This window comes from Octodon degus, unplaced genomic scaffold (assembly GCF_000260255.1).
Source record: "Octodon degus isolate 3935 unplaced genomic scaffold, OctDeg1.0 scaffold00012, whole genome shotgun sequence".
Lineage (NCBI taxonomy): Eukaryota > Metazoa > Chordata > Mammalia > Rodentia > Octodontidae > Octodon > Octodon degus.
Genome location: NW_004524588.1, coordinates 28,320,772 through 28,328,663, shown reverse-complemented (window position 1 = coordinate 28,328,663; position 7,892 = coordinate 28,320,772).

The window sequence follows — 7,892 nt, the reverse complement described above, 5'->3', positions numbered from 1 at the left end:
CACAGAATCTCCAACATTTGTTGTTGGTTGATTTCTTTATGATAGCCATTCTTTCTGGGTTGAGTGATATCCCAATGTTGTTTTAATTTGCATTTCATGGATGGCTAGTGATGTGGAACATTTTTTCATATATTTATTCATTTCTTTAATTTCATCCTCTGAGAAGTGTGTGTTCATCTCAGATGCCCATTTCTAGACTGGGTCTTTAAATTTTGGGGCCCTAGAGTTTTTTAGTTCTTTATAAATTCTAGAGAACAGGCCTTTGTCTGAGTACTTATTTGTCATGATTTTTTCCAAAGTTGTGGGTTGCCTTTTCACTTTTTCGTAATTTCTTTTGACGTGCAGAAACTTCTCAATAAGAGGAGGTCCCAGTTGTTAATTCTTTCAAGTGTTCCCCATGCGATTTGATTTTTGTTCATGAACTCTTTGCCTACCCTTATGTCTTAAAGAGTTCCTCCTTCTTTCTCTTTCAGGAGATTTAGTGTTTCTGTTTTAATGTTTAGATCTTTAATTCATTTTTACTTTAGCTTAGTGCATGCTGATAGACCTGGGTCAAGTTTCAGTTTTCTACATGTAGAGAGCCAGTTTTTCCAGCACCATTTGTTAAAGAGGTTATCTTTCTTCCATTGAGTATGTTTGGCCACTTTGTCAAAGATAAGGTGGCTGAGTGTGTTCGTAGAAGCCTCTCCATCTTCTAATCTATTTCACTGATCCTCAGGTCTATTTGCTTGCCAATACCATGATGATTTTATCACAGTAGCTTTGTAGTAGAATTTCAAGTCAGGAATTGTAAGCCTCCTGCCTTGTCTTTGTTGCCCAGGATTGTCTTTGCTATTCTAGGTCTTTTCTGCTTCCAAATAAATTTTAGGAACGATTTCTCTAGGTCTGTGAGGTATGTTGATGGTAGTTTGATAGGGATTGCATTAAATCCGTACAGCACTTTTGGGAGTATGGCCATCTTCACAATGTTGGTTCTTCCTATCCAGGTGCATGGAATAGATTTGCATTTTCTGAAATCCCCTAAAATCTCTTTTTTAAGAGTATTCTAATTTTCCTTGAAAGGGTCTTTGACTTCTTTAGTTAGATTAATTCCAAGGTATTTCATTTTCCTCAGTTCTATTATAAAAGGTATTGTTGCTATAATTTCCCTCTCAGCGTGTTTGTTATCTGTGTAGAGGAAAGTTATTGACTTTTGTGTATTAACTTTGTATCCTGCGATGCTACTGAATTTCTGTATTAATTCTAGTAGCTTCTTGGTGGAGTTTTTTGGGTCTTCAAAGTAAAGTATCTTGTCATCTGCACAAAATGATAATTTATCTTCTTCTTTTCTTATTCTTATTTCTCGGGGAGATGGCTGAGTGGGATAAGCGCTTCTTATTCCTTTTATTTCTTTCTCTTGTCTAATGGCTCTAGCTAATGATTCCAGAACTATATTGAATAGGAGTGGTGATAGAGGACATCCTTGTCTTGTATCATGTCTAAGAGTAAAAGATTTCAGTTTTTCTCCATTGTGAATAATTTTAGCTGTTGGGTTTTCATAAATGGCTTTTACCAGATTGAAGCAGAGGCCATCTACTCCAATTTTCTGTAGGACTTTGAACATGAATGAGTGTTGGACTTTCTCAAAAGCCTTTTTTGCATCAATTGAGATGATCATGTGGTTTTTAGTTTTCACTCTATTAAAATAGTGTATTACATTTATAGATTTTCGAATATTGAACCATCCTTGCATTCCTGGGATGAATCCTTCCTGGTCAAGGTGTATGATTTTCTTGATGATTTGCTGTATTTTATTTGCTAGGATTTTATTGAGAATTTGTGCATCTATGTTCATGAGGGAGATTGGCCTGTAGTTCTCTTTCTTAGTTGCATCTTTCCCTGTTTTGGTATCAGTATAATACTTGCCTCCAGGAATGATTTTGGAAGGATTGCTTCCTTTTCAATTTCATTGAAGACTTTGAGGAGTACAGGGACTACATCTTCTGTAAATGTCTTGTAGAATTCAGCTGTGAATCCATTCAGACCTGGACTTTTCTTTGTCAGTAGGTTTTTTATTACATCTCTAATTTCATTGGCTGTTATTGGGTTATTGAGAGTGGTTATATCTTGTCGATTCAGTTGTGGTAATTTGTACCTTTCTAAGAATCTGTCCATTTCTTCTGTGCCTTCTATTCTGTGAGAGTAAAGATTCTCAAAGTAGCTATTGATAATCTTCTGAATTTCGATTGGATCTGTGGCAATTACACCCTTTTCATTTCTTATTGCTTGTATTTGAATTTTTTCTTTCCTCTTTTTGGTGAGGTTGGCTAGGGGCTTATCAATTTTATTTAATCTTTCAAAGAACCAGCTTTTCGTTTCATTAATTCTTTGAACTGTTTTCTTCATCTCAATTGAATCAGTTTCTGCTCTAATCTTTATGATTTCTTCCCATCTTTGGGCTCTGGGTTTGGTTTGCTCTTCCTTTTCTAGTTGTTGGAGGTGCAGTATTAGGGTATTTATTTCTTCCCATTCTGTTTTCCTAATGTGTGAGTTCAGAGCTATGAATTTGCCTCTGAGAATTGTTTTCATCATATGCCATAAATTCCAATAAGTTGTGCTTGACTTTTCATTGAATTGTAGATATTGTTGAATTTTTTATTTAATTTCATCTGTGACCCATTGGTTGCTGAGTAGAGTGTTGCTTACTTTCCATGTACTTAGGTTTTTTTTTTTTTCTGATTTCGTCATTTATTTCCAGTTTCATTGCACTGTGGTCAGATAATGTGCATGGGATGATTTCTGTTTTCTTGCGTATACTTAAGCATAACCTATGAACCAGTATGTGGTCTATTTTAGAAAATGACCCATGTGCAGCTGAGAAAAACATGTATTCAGCTCTTTTTGGGTGGAACTCTCTGTATATGTCAACCAAGTCCATTTGTTTGAAGCTCTGGTTCAGTTCTGCTCCTTCTTTTCTAACTTTTTGTCTGCTTGACCTATCTTTTTTGGGTAAGGACGTGTTAAGGTCTCCTGTTGAGATTGTGGTATTGGATATTAGATTTTTCATGTCCATTAAGGTTTGTCTTATACAGTTGGGTGCTCCTGTCTTTGGTGTATACACATTTACAAGTGTTACCTCTTCCTCTTGAATTTTTATCCTAACCAGTATATAGTGTCCTTGTTTATTTTGTTCGATTGCTTTTGGTTTGAAGTTGAGACTCTCTGAGGACAGGATTTCTACCCCTGCTTTTTTCTGATGTGCTGGGTTATGTAGTATTGTTTTCCATCCTTTGACTTTCAGCCTATGAATTTCTTTATAAGTTAAGTGTGTTTCTTGTATACAGCATATTTTTGGATTTTGTTTCCTAATCCACTGTGGCAGTCTATTTCTCTTAATTGGTGAATTGAGTCCACTTATATTGATGGTTATAATTGAGATGTATTGACTTATGATTGACATGTTATTTACCTGCTGTTGTTTACTCCATTTTCTGCTGTGTTTAATTGTTTGCCCTATTTAATGGGTTCCTTCTGTTCTTGTTCATGGAGTTCTGATCATTTTGGTCCTTCTATAGAACATCTTTCTGTAGTCTGTGTAGGGTTGGCTTTGTCATCATGATATTCTTTAGTTGTTCTTTGTCCTGGATATATTTCACTTCTCCCTCTAACTTGAAATAGAGTTTTGCAGGATATTGTAGTCTGGGTTGGAATTTGTTTTCATAGAGGAGTTGAAGTACTCTGCTCCATGCTCTTCTTGCCTTCATGATTTGTGAAGAGAAGTCTACCATAATTCTAATGGGTTTTCTTTTGAATGTGATCTGCTTCTCTCTAGCAGCTTTCAATGTATTATTATTGTGCTGGATTTCTGGGATCTTGACTATTATATGTCTCAGTGTGTTTTTACTTGGGTTTAAGTTATTTGGCATTTTGTATGCTTTGGTTACCTGGATATCAGATTGTTTCCTCATATTTGGAAAGTTTTCTGTTAATACTTCTGCCCATTTTTTAAAATGTCATTTGTATTGACTCCTTCTCTTTCATTGATGCCTATTAGTCTCAAGTTGTTAATCTTCCTATCTTCTAGCAGGTGATGAATTATTTTTTCCTGCATCCTAGTTGTTTTTAAGAGATATTTTCTTACCTTTTCATTCACTGCACCAGCATCTTCAAGATTTGACTCTGTCTTCACTTTCACTCGAACAGTTTTGCAGGCTTGTGATTGAGATTTTAAGTTCCTCTATATCTCTTTGACTCTGCTTCATACAATCTATTTCTTTCCTGTATTGCTCATTCAAGGAATCCATCATTTTTCTAATCTCCTCTATTTTTTTTAATCAATGTCTTCTTTAGAAGCAGTTATTAAGCCTTTTACTGCAGAGTTTCTTTCAGATCGGATTTCCTCTATATGTTTCTGCATTTGATTCTTTACTTCAGAAGGTATTAATTCAGATATTTCTTTTTTTATTTTCAAGGTTATTGCTACTCTGAGTTCCTCTATTCCTTTCTGCAGTTGTTTCTTTATTTCAGACACTATTGATTCATTGATTTCAGCTGTGTGATTCCCATTTACTTCTGGGATAGTGCCCTCTGCACTTGTTGTGGGTGGGCTTGGCGTCTGAGATTGCATTTCGTTCCTTCTTGTTGTCATTTTGTATATCACTGTCCTGTGACCTTTGTTGTAGAACTTTGGTGCAGTTATAACCTTAGCACCTTCTGAAATTGGGTGCAGATTTACAAAATTTGAATTTATCCAGTTGTGCCTGACTTCGGTCTAGCGGCTGTGCTGAGCTTCTTCCTGTTGCAGCCCTTGGGAGTGAACTTGTTGTGCCCCTCTGGCAAGATGTTCTGCTCCTGGACTGACTGAGTGGTTCTGTCTCCCTACTCTCTCTGCAGGAAGTGCAGCTTCAGAGTTTCCCCCCAGTCCTGTATGCCAGGCCTGAGCTGGGTCTGAAGGGGACCAGGGGGCACAGGGGAGAGGGGGAAGCTCTCCTACACACTCACTGGGTTGGGCTTGGGCTGGATCTGGGTGTCCCGAGAGCGCGACAGGAGTTCTCACTCACTCAGCGGGCTTGGGGCCAGGGCTCCAGAGTGATGGAGGGGTCTTGAGAGTGCGGCAGAGGGTCTCCCTCACGTGGTGTGCCTGGTGTTGCTCCAGAGACATCCTGCGGGCACAGGTGGCCAGAAACTCTCACGCACACTCTGGGCCTGGGCTTGGGCTTGATCTCTCGCTCTGTTTTCTTAATGTGTGAGTTCACAGCTATGGATTTCCCTCTAAGAACTGCTTGCATTACATCCCATAAATTCCAATAAGTTGTATTTGAATTTTCGTTGAATTGTAAATATTGTTTAATTTCTTGTTTAATTTCATCTGTAACCCATTGGTTGCTGAGGAGGGTGTTGTTTAATTTCCATGTATTTATGGGGTTTTGTGGTTTCTTTTGTCATTTATTTCCAGTTTCATTGCACTGTGGTTAGATAATATACATGGAATGATTTCTGTTTTCTTGTATATACTTAAGCATGATATATGGACTAGTATGTGATTTGTTTTAGAAAATGCCCCATGTGCAGCTGAAAAAAATGTGTATTCAGCTGTGGTTGGGTGGTACACTCTGTGTATGTCCACTAAGTACATTTGTTCAAAGGTTTGGCTCAGTTTTACTACTTGTTTGCTAATTTTTTGTCTGCTTAATCTATCTTTTTGAGATAAGGGGTGTTCAGGTCTCTTGTTAGTATTGTGGTATTGGATATTAGATTTTTCATGTCCATTAAAATTTGTCTTATATAGTTGGGTAGTCCCATGTTTGGTGTGTACATATTCATGACTGTTTCCTCTTGCTCTTGTATTTTTCCTCTAACCAGTATATAGTGTCTTTCTTTATTTCATCCAATCATTCTTGATTTGAAGTTCAGACTCTCTTCAAACAGGATTGCTACCCCCCCTTTTTTTTTTGTTCCTCGAATGCCTTCAGGGCACGTTTGGCCAGCGGGAGAGTTGTGAGTTTCGAACTCCAGCAACCTGAGGCTGACAGCTTTGTGGAAGCAGCCACTTAAAGGACTGAGCTAGGCCCGGGCCCCCACCACCCCTTATTTTTTCTGAGGTTCTAGGGTGTGTAGTATTGTTTTCCATCCTTTGACTTTCAACATCTGAATTTCTTAATGAGTTAAGTGTGTTTCTTGTATACAGAATATTATTGGATTTTGCTTCCTAATCCACTCTGCCAGTCTATTACTGTTAATTAGTGAATTGAGTCCATTTACATTGATGGTTATAATTGAGATGTATTGACTTACAATTGGCATGTTATTTACCTGCTGTTGTATACCCCTTTTTTTCTCATGTGTTTAACTGTTTTCCCTATGTGGTGGTTCTTCCCATTTTCATTTGTGGAGTTTTGGTCATTTTGGTCCCTCTCTAGAATATCTCTTAGTAATCTCTGTAGGGTTGGTTTTGTCATCATTAAATTCTTTAGTTGTTCTTTGTCATGGTAGCATTTCACTTCTCCATTAAACTTGAAAGAGAGTTTTTCAGGATATATAATTCTAGATTGGAATTTGTTTTCTTGCAAGACTTATAGTATTTTGCTCCATGCTCTTCTTGACTTGATGATTTGTGAGGAGAAATGCTGTTATTTTTATGGGTTTTCCCTTAAATGTGATCTGTTTCTTTTCTCTAGCAGCTTTTAGTATATTGTTCTTTTGCTGAATTTCTGGGACCTTGATTATCATATGTCTGGTGTGTTTTTAATTAGGTTGATGTTATTTGGAGTTCTATATACTTCGGTTACCTGAATGTCAAATTGTTTCTTCATATTTGGGAAGTTTTCTTCAATTACTTCTGCCCATATTCTTTTTATATCATTTATATTGACTTATTTCTCATTGATGCCTATTAGTCTTATATTGTTCATCTTTGCATCATCTTGTAAATGTTGAGTTATTATTTTTTTTTGCATCCTAGTTGTTTTTAAGAGAACTTTTCTTACCCTTTTCACTAGCTGCAATGGTGTTCTCAAGGTGTGAAAGTCTATCTTCACTTTCACTCAAATGGTTTTGCCAGCTTGTTATTGAGGTTTTAAAATCCTTTATATCTCTTTGAATCTGAATTGTATTTCCTTCCTGTGTTGCTCATTCAAGGATTCAATCATTTGTCTATTCTCCTCTATTTTTTTTTTTTTTTGATGGAACCAGGGATTGAACTCAGACCCTTGCACTTGCTGGAAAGGCTTATTTAGCTCACAGTTAGCAGAAATTTCAGTCCATACTCAGCTGGCTCCAAGGCAGAGTGGCACAGAGTAGCTATTCATGGTGGCAGTGAAGAGCGAAGAGCAAAAGGAGAGGCTGCAGCTCAAGCAGCTGCTATCTAGCCTCTCTCTCCTCCTCACATTGCAATGCAGATTATTCACGCCAAGGTCTGGATGTAGCGCTCACACCCACAACCCCAGAACTGCATCAAGAATCAATCACAAACTTTAGAAGCTGCTCCTTGACTGCATGAGGCTTTGGGGGGACAACTAGAAGCAAACCATAGCAACTGTGTATCAATAAAGTAGTAGTTACTCAGTACAACACTAAACCAAAAAGACACGTACAAGAAGAAATGAGCAAACAGTAGCACAATTTTTTTTCCAATGAACTAAGATTAACTGGGGGTAGAAATGAAAAAAGCACATATATATTGAAACATTTTAAAAACAGCAATATGTATACTTTGAAGAAGTTCTTGAACTGCTCCCTATTGCTATTTATCTACTATTTTGCTATTTATACATATAGATATACATAGATATGCATGCATGTGTACATATAGATGTATATATGTGTACATCTATATGTATATATATATATGTTGTTTCTTACATAAGTATATAATATATTCTAGATATGGTATGCAAATATTATGGTTTGCTAAT